This window comes from Meriones unguiculatus, chromosome 5 (assembly GCF_030254825.1).
Source record: "Meriones unguiculatus strain TT.TT164.6M chromosome 5, Bangor_MerUng_6.1, whole genome shotgun sequence".
Taxonomy (NCBI): Eukaryota; Metazoa; Chordata; class Mammalia; order Rodentia; family Muridae; genus Meriones; species Meriones unguiculatus.
The window spans coordinates 77,154,196-77,170,166 of record NC_083353.1 but is presented as its reverse complement, the minus strand read 5'-3'; positions in this window follow the sequence as shown (position 1 = coordinate 77,170,166).

Sequence of the window (15,971 nt, the reverse complement as noted above, 5' to 3'; positions counted from 1 at the left end):
CGTGATTTCGTTGGAAGCAAATTTTTTTTATTCTGGGGTGATTTCGATGGAAGCAAATTTTTTTCTGTTCTGTGATAATTTCGTTGGACGTGAATTTTTTGTGTTATCGGGTGCTTTCGTTGGAAGCGAATGTTTTTGTGCTCTGGGATGATTTCTTTGGAAGCGAATATTTGTGTTCTCAGGAGATTTCATTGGAAAAGAATTTTTTGTCTTCTGGGGTAATCTCGTTGGAAGCGAATTTTTTGTGTTCTCTGGTGATTTCGATGGAAGCAAATATTTGTGTTCTCAGAAAATTTCGTTGCAAGCGAATTTTTTGTGTTCTGGGGTAATTTCGTTGGAAGCGAATATTTGTGTTCTCAGAAAATTTCTTTGCAAGCGAATTTTTTTGTTCTGTGGTGATTTCGTTGGAAGCGAATATTTGTGTTCTCAGAAAATTTCGTTGTGTTCTCCGGTTTATTCATTGGAAGCAAATTTTTGAAGTAGGGGGTCATTTCGTTGCAAGCGTGTTTTCTGTGCACTGGAGTCATTTCGTTGGATGCTAATTTTTTGTGCTTTGGTGTGATTTCGCTGGAAGCGAATATTTGTGTTCTCAGGAGATTTCGTTGCAAGCGAATTTTTTGTGTTCTGAGGTGATTTCGTTGGAAGTGAATTTTTTGTGTTCTCAGGTGATTTCGATGGAAACAAATTTTTGAAGTAGGGGGTCATTTCGTTGGAAGCGTGTTTTCTGTGCTCTGGAGTCATTTCCTTTCAAGGGAATTTTTTGTGCTCTCGGGTGATTTCATTGCAAGTGAATTTTTTGTGTTCTCGGGTGATTTCGTTGAAAAAGCTAATTTTTTGTGTTCTAGCATGATTTGGTTGGAAGCAAATTTTTTGTATTATGGGGTGATTTCGATCAAAGCAAATTTTTCTGTTCTGTGATAATTTCGTTGGACGTGAATTTTTTGTGTCATCGGGTGATTTTGTTGGAAGCGAATTTTCTTGTGCTCTGGGATGATATCTTTGGAAACGAATATTTGTGTTTTCAGGAGATTTCGTTGGAAAAGAATTTTTTGTCTTCTGGGGTAATATCGTTGGAAGAGAATTTTTTGTGTTCTCCGGTTTTTTTGATGGAAGCAAATTTTTGAAGTAGGGGGTCATTTCTTTGCAAGCGTGTTTTCTGTGCTCTGGAGTCATTTCGTTGGGAGCGAATTTTTTGTGCTTTGGTGTGATTTCGTTGGAAGCGAATATTTGTGTTCTCAGGAGATTTCGTTGGAAAAGAATTTTTTGTCTTCTGTGGTAATATCGTTGGAAGAGAATTTTTTGTGTTCTCCGGTATTTTCGATGGAAGCAAATTTTGAAGTAGGGTGTCTTTTCGTTGGAAGCATGTTTTCGTTGCTCTGGAGTCATTTCGTTGGAAGCGAATTTTTTGTGATCTCGAGTGATATCGTTGAAAGGGAATTTTTGTGTTCTGGGGTGATTTCTTTAGAAGCGAATTTTTTTTGCTCTGGGATGATATCTTTGGAAGCGAATATTTGTGTTCTCAGGAGATTTCTTTGCAAGTGAATTTTTTGTGTTCTGGGGTAATTCCATTGGAAGAGAATTTTTTGTGTTCTCCAGTTTTTTCGATGGAAGCAAATTTTGAAGTATGTAGTCATTTCGTTGGAAGCATGTATTCTGTACTCTGGAGTCATTTCGTAGGAAGCGAAATTTTTGTGTTCTCGGGTGATTTCGTTGAAAGGGAATTTTTGTGTTCTAGGGTGATTTCGTTGGAAGCGAATTTTTTGTGCTCTGGGATGATATCTTTGGAAGCGAATATTTGTGTTCTCAGGAGATTTCGTTGCAAGTGAATTTTTTGTGTTCTGGGGTAATTTCATTGGAAGAGAATTTTTTGTGTTCTCGGGTGATTTTGTTGAAATGATTTTTTTGTGCTCTGGGATGATATCTTTGGAAGCGATTATTTGTGTTCTCAGGAGATTTCGTTGCAAGTGAATTTTTTGTGTTCTGGGGTAATTTCGTTGGAAGCGTATTTTTTGCGTTCTCACGTGATTTCTTTGAAAGGGAATTTTTGTGTTCTGCGGTGATTTCGTTGAAATGATTTTTTTGTGCTCTGTGATGATATCTTTGGAGGCGAATATTTGTGTTCTCAGGAGATTTCGTTGAAAAAGAATTTTTTGTCTTCTGGAGTAATCTCGTTGGAAGAGAATTTTTTGTGTTCTCGGGTGATTTCCTTGAAAGGGAACTTTTGTGTTCTGGGGTGATTTCGTTGAAATGATTTTTTTGTGCTCTGGGATGATATCTTTGGAAGCGATTATTTGTGTTCTCAGTAGATTTCATTGGAAAAGAATTTTTTGTCGTCTGGGGTAATATCGTTGGAAGAGAATTTTTTGTGATCTCCGGTTTTTTCGATGGAAGCAATTTTTTCAAGTAGGGGGTCATTTCGATGGAAGCGAATTTTTTGTGCTCTGGGGTGATTTCTTTGGAAGCGACTGTTTTGTGTTCTCGGGTGATATCGTTGAAAGGGAATTTTTGTGTTCTGGGGTGATTTCGATGGAAGCGATTTTTTTTTGCTCTGGGATGATAAGTTTGGAAGCGAATATTTGTGTTCTCAGGAGATTTCGTTGCAAGCGAATTTTTTGTGTTCTGAGGTGATTTCGTTGGAAGTGAATTTTTTGTGTTCTCAGGTGATTTCGATGGAAACAAATTTTTGAAGTAGGGGGTCATTTCGTTGGAAGCGTGTTTTCTGTGCTCTGGAGTCATTTCCTTTCAAGGGAATTTTTTGTGCTCTCGGGTGATTTCATTGCAAGTGAATTTTTTGTGTTCTCGGGTGATTTCGTTGAAAAAGCTAATTTTTTGTGTTCTAGCATGATTTGGTTGGAAGCAAATTTTTTGTATTATGGGGTGATTTCGATCAAAGCAAATTTTTCTGTTCTGTGATAATTTCGTTGGACGTGAATTTTTTGTGTCATCGGGTGATTTTGTTGGAAGCGAATTTTCTTGTGCTCTGGGATGATATCTTTGGAAACGAATATTTGTGTTTTCAGGAGATTTCGTTGGAAAAGAATTTTTTGTCTTCTGGGGTAATATCGTTGGAAGAGAATTTTTTGTGTTCTCCGGTTTTTTTGATGGAAGCAAATTTTTGAAGTAGGGGGTCATTTCTTTGCAAGCGTGTTTTCTGTGCTCTGGAGTCATTTCGTTGGGAGCGAATTTTTTGTGCTTTGGTGTGATTTCGTTGGAAGCGAATATTTGTGTTCTCAGGAGATTTCGTTGGAAAAGAATTTTTTGTCTTCTGCGGTAATATCGTTGGAAGAGAATTTTTTGTGTTCTCCGGTATTTTCGATGGAAGCAAATTTTGAAGTAGGGTGTCTTTTCGTTGGAAGCATGTTTTCGTTGCTCTGGAGTCATTTCGTTGGAAGCGAATTTTTTGTGATCTCGAGTGATATCGTTGAAAGGGAATTTTTGTGTTCTGGGGTGATTTCTTTAGAAGCGAATTTTTTTTGCTCTGGGATGATATCTTTGGAAGCGAATATTTGTGTTCTCAGGAGATTTCTTTGCAAGTGAATTTTTTGTGTTCTGGGGTAATTCCATTGGAAGAGAATTTTTTGTGTTCTCCAGTTTTTTCGATGGAAGCAAATTTTGAAGTATGTAGTCATTTCGTTGGAAGCATGTATTCTGTACTCTGGAGTCATTTCGTAGGAAGCGAAATTTTTGTGTTCTCGGGTGATTTCGTTGAAAGGGAATTTTTGTGTTCTAGGGTGATTTCGTTGGAAGCGAATTTTTTGTGCTCTGGGATGATATCTTTGGAAGCGAATATTTGTGTTCTCAGGAGATTTCGTTGCAAGTGAATTTTTTGTGTTCTGGGGTAATTTCATTGGAAGAGAATTTTTTGTGTTCTCGGGTGATTTTGTTGAAATGATTTTTTTGTGCTCTGGGATGATATCTTTGGAAGCGATTATTTGTGTTCTCAGGAGATTTCGTTGCAAGTGAATTTTTTGTGTTCTGGGGTAATTTCGTTGGAAGCGTATTTTTTGCGTTCTCACGTGATTTCTTTGAAAGGGAATTTTTGTGTTCTGCGGTGATTTCGTTGAAATGATTTTTTTGTGCTCTGTGATGATATCTTTGGAGGCGAATATTTGTGTTCTCAGGAGATTTCGTTGAAAAAGAATTTTTTGTCTTCTGGAGTAATCTCGTTGGAAGAGAATTTTTTGTGTTCTCGGGTGATTTCCTTGAAAGGGAACTTTTGTGTTCTGGGGTGATTTCGTTGAAATGATTTTTTTGTGCTCTGGGATGATATCTTTGGAAGCGATTATTTGTGTTCTCAGTAGATTTCGTTGGAAAAGAATTTTTTGTCGTCTGGGGTAATATCGTTGGAAGAGAATTTTTTGTGATCTCCGGTTTTTTCGATGGAAGCAATTTTTTCAAGTAGGGGGTCATTTCGATGGAAGCGAATTTTTTGTGCTCTGGGGTGATTTCTTTGGAAGCGACTGTTTTGTGTTCTCGGGTGATATCGTTGAAAGGGAATTTTTGTGTTCTGGGGTGATTTCGATGGAAGCGATTTTTTTTTGCTCTGGGATGATAAGTTTGGAAGCGAATATTTGTGTTCTCAGGAGATTTCGTTGCAAGTGAATTTTTTGTGTTCTGGGGTAAGTTCGTTGGAAGCGAATTTTTTGTGTTCTCACGTGATTTCTTTGAAAGGGAATTTTTGTGTTCTGGGGTGATTTCATTGAAATGATTTTTTTGTGCTCTGGGATGATATCTTTGGAAGCGAATATGTGTGTTCTCAGGAGTTTTCGTTGGAAAAGAATATTTTGTCTTCTGGGGTAATATCGTTGGAAAAGAATTGTTTGTGTTCTCCGGGTTTTTCGATGGAAGCAAATTTTTGAAGTAGGGATCATTTCATTGGAAGCATGTTTTCTGTGCTCTGGAGTCATTTCGTTGGAAGCGAATTTTTTGTGCTCTGGGATGATTTCGTTGTAATCGAATATTTGTGTTCTCAGGAGATTTCGCTGGAAAAGAATTTTTTGTCTTATGGGGTAATTTGGTTGGAAGCGAAATTTTTGTGTTCTCGGGTGATTTCGTTGAAAGGGAATTTTTGTGTTCTAGGGTGATTTCGTTGGAAGCGAATTTTTTGTGCTCTGGGATGGTATCTTTGGAAGCGAATATTTGTGTTCTCAGTAGATTTCGTTGGAAAATAAATTTTTCTCTTCGGGGGTAATTTCGTTGGAAGCGAATTTCTTGTGTTCTTGGGTGATTTCGATGGAAGCAAATTTTTGAAGGATGGTATAATTTCGGTGGAGGTGTGTTTTCTGTGCTTTGGAGTCATTTCATTGGAAGCGAAATTTTTGTGTTTTGGGTGATTTCGTTGCAAGCGAATTTTTTGTGTTCTGGGGTAATTTCTTCGGAAGCGAATTTGTTGTGTTCTGGGGTGATTTCGTTGAAAGCACATTTTTTATGTTCTAGGGTGATTTTGTTGCAAGCGAATTTTTGGTGTTCTGGGGTAATTTCCTTGGAAGCGAATTTTTTGTGTTCTGGGGTGATTTCGTTGCAAGTGAATTTTTTGTGTTCTGGGGTGATTTCGTTGGAAGCAATTTTTTGTGTTCTCGGGTGATTTCCTTGAAAGGGAATTTTTGTTTTCTAGGGTGATTTCTTTGGAGCGAATTTTTTTGCGCTGGGATGATATCTTTGGAAGCAAGTATTTGTGTTATCAGGAGATTTCGTTGGAAAAGAATTTTTTGTCTTATGGGGTAATATCGTTGGAAGAGAATTTTTTGTGTTCTACAGTCTTCTAGATGGAAGCAAATTTTTGAAGTAGGGAGTCATTTCGTTGGAAGCGTGTTTTCTGTGCCCCTGAGTCATTTCTTTGGAAACGAATTTTTTGTGTTCTGGGGTGATTTCGTTGGAAGCGAATTTTTTGTGTTCTTGGGTGATTTCTTTGAAAGGGAATTTTTGTGTTCTAGGGTGATTTCGTTGGAAGCGAATTTTTTGTGCTCTGGGATTGTATCTGTGGAAGCGAATATTTGTGTTCTCAGGAGATTTTGTTGGAAAAGAAATTTTTGTCTTCGGGGGTAATTTCGTTGGAAGCGAATTTTTTGTGTTCTTGGGTGATTTCTATGGAAGCAAATTTTTGAAGTATGGGATAAATTCGTTGGAGGTGTGTTTTCTGTGCTTTGGAGTCATTTCATTGGAAGCGAAATTTTTGTGTTTTGGGTGATTTCGTTGCAAGCGATTTTTTTTGTGTTCTGGGGTAATTTCTTCGGAAGCGAATTTGTTGTGTTCTCGGGTGATTTCGTTGAAAGGAAATTTTTTATGTTCCAGGGTGATTCTGTTGGAAGCGAATTGTTTGTGCTCTGGGGTGATTTGTTTGGAAGCTAATTTTTTGTCTTCTGTGGTGATTTCAATAGAAGCGAATTTTCTGTGTTCTCGGCTGATTTCGTTGGAAGCATGTTTTCTGTGCTCTGGAGTCATTTCGTTGGAAGCGAATTTTTTGTGCTCTGTCGTGATTTCGTTGGAAGCAAATTTTTTGTGTTCTCGGGTGATTTCGTTTGAAGCGAATTTGTTGTGTTCTCGGGTGATTTCGTTGAAAGCAAATTTTTTATGTTCTAGGGTGATTTCGTTGGAAGCAACTTTTTTGTGCTCTGCGGTGATTTGTTTGCAAGCGAATTTTTTGTCTTCTGTGGTGATTTCAATAGAAGCTTATTTTCTGTGTTCTCGGGTGATTTCGTTGGAAGCGTGTTTTCTGTGCTGTGGAGTCATTTTGTTGGAAGCAAATTTTTTGTATTCTGTGGTGATTTCGTTGGAAGCGAATATTTGTGTTCTCAGGAGATTTCCTTGCAAGCGAATTTTTTGTGTTCTCGGGTGATTTCGTTGAAAGGGAATTTTTGTGTTCTAGGGTGATTTCTTTGGAAGAGAAGTTTTTGTGCTCTGGGATGATATCTTTGGAAGCGAATATTTGTGTTCTCAGGAGATATCGTTGGAAAAGAATTTTTTGTCTTCTGGGGTAATATAGTTAGAAGAGAATTTTTTGTGTTCTCCGGTCATTTCGATGGAAGCAAATTTTTGAAGTATGGGGTCATTTCGTTGGAAGCTTGTTTTCTGTGCTCTGGAGTCATTTCGTTGGAAGCGAATTTTTTTTGTTCTGGGGTGATTTCTTTGGAAGCGAATTTTTTGTGGTCTGGGGTAATTTCGTTGGAAGCGAATTTTTTCTGTTCATGGGTGATTTCGATGGAAGCAAATTTTTGAAATATGGGATCATTTCTTTGGAAGTGAATTTTTTGTGTTCTGAGGTGATTTCTTTGGAAGCGAATTTTTTGTGTTCTCGGGTGATTTGGTTGAAAGGGAATTTTTGTGTTCTAGGGTGATTTCGTTGGAAGCGAATTTTTTGTGCTCTGGGATGGTATCTTTGGAAGCGAATATTTGTGTTCTCAGGAGATTTCGTTGGAAAAGAAATTTTTGTCTTCGGGGGTAATTTCGTTGGAAGCGAATTTCTTGTGATCTTGGGTGATTTTGACGGAAGCAAATTTTTGAAGGATGGTATAATTTCGTTGGAGGTGTGTTTTCTGTGCTTTGGAGTCATTTCATTGGAAGCGAAATTTTTGTGTTTTGGGTGATTTCGTTGGAAGCGAATTTTTTGTGTTCTCAGGTGATTTCGTTTGAAGCGAGTTTTTTATGGTCTAGGGTGATTTAGTTGCAAGCGAATTTTTTGTGTTCTGGGGTAATTTCTTCGGAAGCGAATTTGTTGTGTTCTCGGGTGATTTCGTTGAAAGCAAATTTTTTATGTTCTAGGGTGATTTTGTTGCAAGTGAATTTTTGGTGTTCTGGGGTAATTTCCTTGGAAGCGAATTTTTTGTGTTCTGGGGTGATTTCGTTACAAGTGAATTTTTGTGTTCTGGGGTGATTTCGTTGGAAGCGAATTTTTTGTGTTCTCAGGTGATTTCCTTGAAAGGGAATTTTTGTGTTCTAGGGTGATTTCTTTGGAAGCGAAGTTTTTTTGCGCTGGGATGATATCTTTGGAAGCAAGTATTTGTGTTATCAGGAGATTTCGTTGGAAAAGAATTTTTTGTCTTCTGGGGTAATATCGTTGGAAGAGAATTTTTTTGTGTTCTCCGGTCTTTTTGATGGAAGCAAATTTTTGAAATAGGAGGTCATTTCTTTGGAAGCGTGTTTTCTGTGCTCTGGAGTCATTTTGTTGGAAGCGAATTTTTTGTGCTCTGAGGTGATTTTGTTGGAAGCAAATATTTGTGTTCTCAGGAGATTTCGTTGCAAGCAAAGTTTTTGTGTTCTGCGGTGATTTCGTTGGAAGGGAATTTTTTGTGTTCTCGGGTGATATCGTTGAAAGGGAATTTTTTGTGTTCTGGGATAAATTCATTGGAAGCAAATTTTTTGTGTTCTGGGGTGATTTCGATGGAAGCGAATTTTTTGTGTTCTCAGGTGATTTCCTTGAAAGGGAATTTTTGTTTTCTAGGGTGATTTCTTTGGAAGTGAAGTTTTTTTGCGCTGGGATGATATCTTTGGAAGCAAGTATTTGTGTTATCAGGAGATTTCGTTGGAAAAGAATTTTTTGTCTTCTGGGGTAATATCGTTGTAAGAGAATTTTTTGTGTTCTCCGGTTTTTTTCGATATAAGCAAATTTTTGAAGTAGGGAGTCATTTCGTTGGAAGCGAGTTTTCTGTGCTCTGGAGTCATTTCTTTGGAAGCAAATTTTTTGTGTTCTGGGGTGATTTCGTTGGAAGCAAATTTTTTATGTTCTAGGGTGATTTCGTTGGAAGTAACTTTTTTGTGCTCTGGGGTGATTTGTTTGGAAGCAAATTTTTTGTCTTCTGTGGTGATTTCAATAGAAGTGAATTTTTTGTGTTCTCGGGTGATTTCGTTGGATGCGTGTTTTCTGTGCTCTGGAGTCATTTCGTTGGAAGCGAATTTTTTATACTCTGGGGTGATTTCGTTGGAAGCGAATATTTGTGTTCTCAGGAGTTTTTGTTGCAAGCGAATTTTTTGTGTTCTCGAGTGATTTCATTGAAAGGGAATTTTTGTGTTCTCGGGTGATTTCCTTGAATGGGAATTTTTGTGTTCTAGGGTGATTTCTTTGGAAGCGAAGTTTTTGTGCGCTGGGATGATATCTTTGGAAGCTAGTATTTGTGTTATCAGGAGATTTCGTTGGAAAAGAATTTTTTGTCTTCTGGGGTAATATCGTTGGAAGAGAATTTTTTGTGTTCTCCGGTTTTTTCGATGGAAGCAAATTTTGGAAGTAGGGAGTCATTTAGTTGGAAGCGAGTTTTCTGTAGTCTGGAGTCATTTCTTTGGAAGAGAATTTTTTGTGTTCTGGGGTGATTTCGTTGGAAGCAAATTTTTTGTGTTCTTGGGTGATTTCTTTGAAAGGGAATTTTTGTGTTCTAGGGTGATTTCATTGGATTCAAATTTTTTGTGCTCTGGGATGATATTTTTGGAAGCGAATATTTGTGTTCTCAGGACATTTCGTTGGAAAAGAATTTTTTGTCTTCTGGGGTAATATCGTTAGAAGAGAATTTTTTGTGTTCTTGGGTGATTTCGATGGAAGCATATTTTTGAAGTATGGGGTCATTTTGTTGGAAGCGTGTTTTCTGTGCTCTGGAGTCATTTCGTTGGAAGCGAGTTTTTTGTTTTCGGGGGCGATTTCATTTGAAGCGAATTTTTTGTGTTCTGGGGTAATTTTGTTGGAACCGAATTTTTTCTGTTCTCGGGTGATTTCGTTGGAAGCGTGTTTTCTGTTCAATGGAGGCATTTTGTTGGAAGCCAATTTTTTGTACTCTGGGGTGATTTCGTTGGAAGCGAATATTTGTGTTCTCAGGAGATTTCGTTGGAAGCGAATTTTTGTGTTCTGGGGTGATTTCGTTGGAAGCGAATTTTTTGTGTTCTCAGGTGATTTCTTTGAAAGGGAATTTTTGTGTTCTAGGGTGATTTCATTGGAAGCGAATTTTTTGTGCTCTGGGATGATATCTTTGGAAGCGAATATTTGTGTTCTCAGTAGATTTCGTTGGAAAAGAAATTTTTGTCTTCGGGGGTAATTTCTTTGGAAGTGAATTTTTTGGGTTCTTGGGTGATTTCCATGGAAGCAAATTTTTGAAGTATGGGATCATTTCGTTGGAGGCATGTTTTCTGTGCTCTGGAGTCATTTCGTTGGAAGCGAATTTTTTGTGTTCTCAGGTGATTTTTTTGAAAGGGAATTTTTTTGTTCTAGGGTGATTTCGTGGGAATTAAATTATTCGTGCTCTGGGATGATATCTTTGAATGCGAACATATTTGTTCTCAGGAGATTTCGTTGGAAAAACTTTTTTGTCTTCTGGGGTAATATCGTTGGAAGAGAATTTTTTGTGTTCTCCTTTTTTTTCGATGGAAGCAAATTTTTGAAGAAGTGGTTCATTTCGTTGGAAGCAAATTTTTTTGTGCTCTGGGGTGATTTGTTGGAAGCGAATATTTGTCTTCTCAGGAGATTTCGTTGCAAGCGATTTTTTTGTCTTCTGGGTTCATTTCGTTGGAAGCGAATTTTTTGTGTTCTCGGGTGATATCTATGGAAGCAAATTTTTGAAGTACGGTTTCATTTTGTTGGAAGCATGTTTTCTGTGCTCTGGAGTCATTTCGTTGGAAGCAAATTTTTTGTGTTCTCGGGTGATTTCGTTGAAAAATAATTTTTTGTGTTCTAGCATGATTTCGTTGGAAGCGAATTTTTGTGTTCTGTGGTGATTTCGAAGGAAGGAAATTTTTTCTGTTCTGTGGTAATTTCTTTGGACGTGAATTTTTTGTGTTCTCAGGAGAATTCTTTGAATGGGAATTTTTTATGTTCTAGGGTGATTTTGTTGGAAGTGAATTTTTTTCTGCTCTGGGATGATTTTTGGAAGCAAACATTTGTGTTCTCAGGAGATTTTGTTGGAAATGAATTTTTTGTGTTATGGGGTAATATCGTTGGAAGAGAATATTTTGTGTTCTCCGGACTTTTCGATGGAAGCAAATTTTTGAAGTATGGGGTCATTTCGTTGGAAGCATGTTTTCTGTGCTCTGGAGTCATTTCGTTGGAAGCAAATTTTTTGTGCTCTGTGGTGATTTCGTTGGAAGCGAATATTTTTGTTCTCAGGAGATTTCGTTCCAAGCGAATTTTTTCTGTTCTGGGGTGATTTCGTTGAAAACTAATTTTTTGTGTTCTAGCATGATTTCGTTGGAAGCAAATTTTTTGTGTCCTGGGGTAATTTCAAAGGAAGGAAATTTTTTCTGTTCTGTGGTAATTTCGTTGGACGTGAATTTTTTGTGTTCTCGGGAGATTTCGTTGAAAGGGAATTTTTTTGTGCTCTGGAATGATATCTTTGGAAGTGAATATTTGTGTTCTCAGGAGATTTCTTGGGAAAAGAATTTTTGTCTTCTGGGGTAATATCGTTGGAAGAGAATTTTTTGAGTTGTCTGGTTATTTCGATGGAAGCAATTTTTTGAAGTAGGGGGTCATTTCGTTGGAAGCGTGTTTTCTGTGCTCTGGAGTCATTTTGTTGGAAGCGAATTTTTTGTGCTCTGGGGTGATTTCGTTGGAAGCGAATTTTTTGTGTTCTCGGGCGATTTCTTTGAAAGGGAATTTTTGTGTTCTAGGGTGATTTCGTTGGAAGGGAATTTTTTGTGCTCTGGGATGATATCTTTGGAAGCGAATATTTGTGTTCTCAGGAGATTTCTGTGGAAAAGAGTTTTTTGTGTTCTCCGGTTTTACGATAGAAACAAATTTTTGAAGTAGGGGGTCATTTCGTTGGAAGCGTGTTTTCTGTGTTCTGGAGTCATTTCGTTGGAAGCGAATTTTTTTTGTTCTCGGGTGATTTCTTTGAAAGGGAATTTTTGTTTTCTGAGGTGATTTCGTTGGAAGCAAATTTTTTGTGTTCTCGGGTGATTTCCTTGAAAGGGAATTTTTGTGTTCTAGGATGATTTCTTTGGAAGCGAAGTTTTTGTGCGCTGGGATGATATCTTTGGAAGCAAGTATTTGTGTTATCAGGAGATTTTGTTGGAAAAGAATTTTTTGTCTTCTGGGGTACTATTGTTGGAAGAGAATTTTTTGTGTTCTCCAGTCTTCTCGATGGAAGCAAATTTTTGAAGTAGGGGGTCATTTCGTTGGAAGCATGTTTTCTGTGCTCTGGAGTCATTTGGTTGGAGGTGAATTTTTTGTGTTCTGAGGTGATTTCGTTGGAAGTGAATTTTTTGTTTTCTGGGGTGATTTCGTTGAAAACTGATTTTTTGTGTTCTAGCATGATTTCCTTGGAAGCGAATTTTTTGTGTTCTGGGGTGATTTCGATGGAAGGAAATTTTTTTTCTATTGTGTGGTAATTTCGTTGGAAGCGAATTTTTTGTGTTCTGGGGTAATTTCGATGGAATAGAAATTTTTGTGCTCTCAGGACTTTTCGATGGAAGCAAATTTTTGAAGTAGGGAGTCATTTCATTGGAAGCTAATTTTTTGTGCTGTGGGATGTTTTCTTTGGAAGCGAATGTTTTTGTTCTCAGGAGATTTCGTTGGAAGCGAATTTTTTGTGTTCTGGGGTAATTTCGATGGAATAGAAATTTTTGTGCTCTCAGGACTTTTCGATGGAAGCAAAGTTTTGAAGTAGGAGGTCATTTCGTTGGAAGCATGTTTTCAGAGCTCTGGAGTCATTTCGTTGGAAGCGAATTTTTTGTGCTCTGGGTTAATATCGTTGGAAGCGAATTTTTTGTGTTCTGAGGTGATTTCGTTGAAAGGGAATTTTTGGTGTTCTGGGATGATTTCGTTGGAAGCGAATTTTTTTGTGATCAGGGATGATATCTTTGGAAGCGAATATTTGTGTTTTTAGGAGATTTCGTTGGAAAAGAATTTTTTCTCTTCTGGGGTAATATCATTGGAAGAGAATTTTTTGTGTTCTCCGGTTTCTTCAATGGAAGCAAATTTTTGAAGTAAGGGGTCATTTCGTTCGAAGCGAGTTTTCTCTGCCCTGGAGTCATTTCTTTGGAAGCGAATTTTTTGTGTTTTCGGGTGATTTCCACGGAAAAAAATTTTGAAGTATGGTATCATTTTGTTTGAAGCGTGTTTTCTTTGCTCTGGAGTCATTTCGATGGAATCGAATATTTTGTGTTCTGGGGAGATTTCGTTGGAAGCGAACATTTGTGTTCTCAGAAGATTTCGTTGCAAGTGAATTTTTTCTGTTCTCCGGTTTTTTCGATGGAAGTAAACTTTTGAAGTAGGCAGTCATTTCGTTGGAAGCGTGTTTTCTGTGCTCTGGAGTCATTTCGTTGGAAGTGAATTTTTTGTGCTCTGGGTTGATTTCGTTGGAGGCGAATTTTTTGTGTTCTGGGGTCATTTCATTGGAAGCGTGCTTTCTGTGCTCTAGAGTCATTTCGTTGGAAGCGAATTTTTTGTGCTCTAGGGTGATTTCGTTGAAAGCGAATTTTTTGTGTTCTCGGGTGATTTCGTTGAAAGGGAATTTTTTTGTTCTAGGGTAATTTTGTTGGAAGCGAATTTTTGTATCTGGGATGATATCTTTGAAAGCAAATATTTGTGTACTCAGGAGATTTCGTTGGCAAAGAATTTTATTTATTCTGGGGTAATATCTTTGGAATAGAATTTTTTGTGTTCACCGGTTTTTTTGATGGAAGCACATTTTGAAGTAGGGGGTCATTTCGTTGGAAGCGTGTTTTCTGTGCTCTGGAGTCATTTCGTTGGAAGCGAATTTTTTGTGTTCTGGGTTGATTTCGTTGGAAGCAAATTTTTTGTGTTCTCGTGTGATTTCATTGAAAGGGAATTTTTGTGTTCTCGGGTGATTTCGATGGAAGCAAATTTTTTTTTGTTCTGTGGTAATTTCTTTGGAAGCGAATTTTTTGTGTTTTCGGGTGTTTTCGTTGAAAGGGAATTATTGTGTTCTAGGGTGATTTCTTTGGAAGCGAATTTTTTGTGCTCTGGGATGGTATCTTTGGAAGCGAATATTTGTTTCTCAGGAGATTTTGTTGGAAAAGAATTTTTGTCTTCTGTGGTAATATCGTTGGAAGCGAATTTTTTGTGCTCTGGGATGATATCTTTGGAAGCGAATATTTGTGTTCTCAGGAGATTTCGCTGGAAAATAATTTTTGTGTTCTGGGGTAATATCGTTGGAAGCGAATTTTTTGTGCTCTGTGGTGATTTCGTTGGAAGCGAATTTTTGTGTTCTCAGGAGATTTCGTTGCAAGCGAATTTTTTGTGTTCTGGGTTGATTTCGTTGGAAGCGAATTTTTTGTGTTCTCGGGTGATTTCGTTGGAAGCAAATTTTTTCTGTTCTGTGCTAATTTCGTTGGAAGCGAAATTTTGTGTTCTCGGGGGATTTCAATGAAAGGGAATTTTTGTGTTGTAGGGTGATTTCTTTGGAAGAGTAAATTTTGTGCTCTGGGATGATATCTTTAAGAACGAATATTTGTTTTCTCAGGAGATTTCGTTGCAAAAGAATTTTTTGTCTTCTGGGGAAATTTCCTTGGAAGCAAATTTTTTTAGTTCTGGGGTGATTTCGATGGTAGCAAATTTTTGAAGTATGGGGTCATTTTGTTGGACGCGTGTTTTCTATGCTCTGGAGTCATTTCTTTGGAAGCGAATTTTTTGTGCTCTGTGGTGATTTTGTTGGAAGCGAATATTTGTGTTCTCAGGAGATTTCGTTGCAAGCGAATTTTTTGTTTTCTGGGCTAATTTTTTTGGTGCGAATTTTTGGTGTTCTCAGGTGATTTTGATGGAAACAAATTTTTGAAGTAGTGGGTCATTTCGTTGGAAGCCTGTTTTCTGTGCCCTGGAGTCATTTTGTTGGATGCGAATTTTTTGTGCTCTGGGTTGATTTCTTCGGAAGCGAATTTTTTGTCTTCTCGGGTGATTTAGATTGAAGCAAATTTTTGAAGACTGGGGTCATTTCGTTGGAGCAAATTTTTTGTGTTCTGGGGTGATTTCGTTGGAAGAGAAATTTTTGTGTGCTCAGGATTTTTCGATGGAAGCAAATTTTTGAAGTAGGGGGTCATTTCGTTGGAAGCGTGTTTTCTGTGCTCTGGAGTCATTTCGTTGGAAGTAAATTTTTTGTGTTCTGGGGTGATTTCGTTGGAAGCGAATTTTTTGTGTTCTGGGGTAATTTCGTTGGAAGCGAATTTTTTGTGTTCTCCGGTGATTTCGTTGAAAGGGAATTTTTTGTGTTCTAGGGTGATTTCGTTGGAAGCGAATATTTTTGTTCTCAGGAGATTTCTTTGGAAAAGAATTTTTTGTCTTCTGGGGTAATATGGTTGGAGGAGAATTTTTTTGTGTTCTCCGGTTTTTTCGATGGAAGCAAATTTTTGAAGTTGGGGGTCATATCGTTAGAAGCGTGTTTTCTTTGCTCTGAAGTCATTTCATTGGAAGCGAATTTTTTGTGCTCTGGGGTGATTTCGTTGGAAGCGAATTTTTTGTTTTCTCAGGTGATTTCTCTAAAAGGGAATTTTTGTGTTCTGGGGTGATTTCGTTGGAAGCGAATTTTTTGTGCTCTGGGATGATATCTTTGGAAGCGAATATTTGTGTTCTCAGGAGATTTCGGTGGAAAAGAATTTTTTCTCTTCTGGGGTAATATCGTTGGAAGAGAATTTTTTGTGTTCTCCTGTTTCTTCAATGGAAGCAAATTTTTGAAGTAAGGGGTCATTTCGTTCAAAACGAGTTTTCTGTGCTCTGGAGTCATTTCTTTGGAAGCGAATTTTTTGTGTTCTCAGATGATTTCAATGGAAAGAAATTTTTGAAGTATGGTATCATTTCGTTCGAATCGTGTTTTCTGTGCTCTGGAGTCATTTTGTTGGAAGCGGATTTTTTGTGTCCTGGGGTGATTTCGTTAGAAGCGAATTTTTGTGTTCGGGGGTAATTTCGTCGGAAGCGAATTTTTTGTGTTCTCGGGTGATTTCGATGGAAGCAAATTTTTGAAATATGGTATCATTTCGTTCGAAGCGGGTTTCCTGTGCTCTGGAGTCATTTTTTGGAAGCGAATTTTTTGTGTTCTCCTGTGATTTCG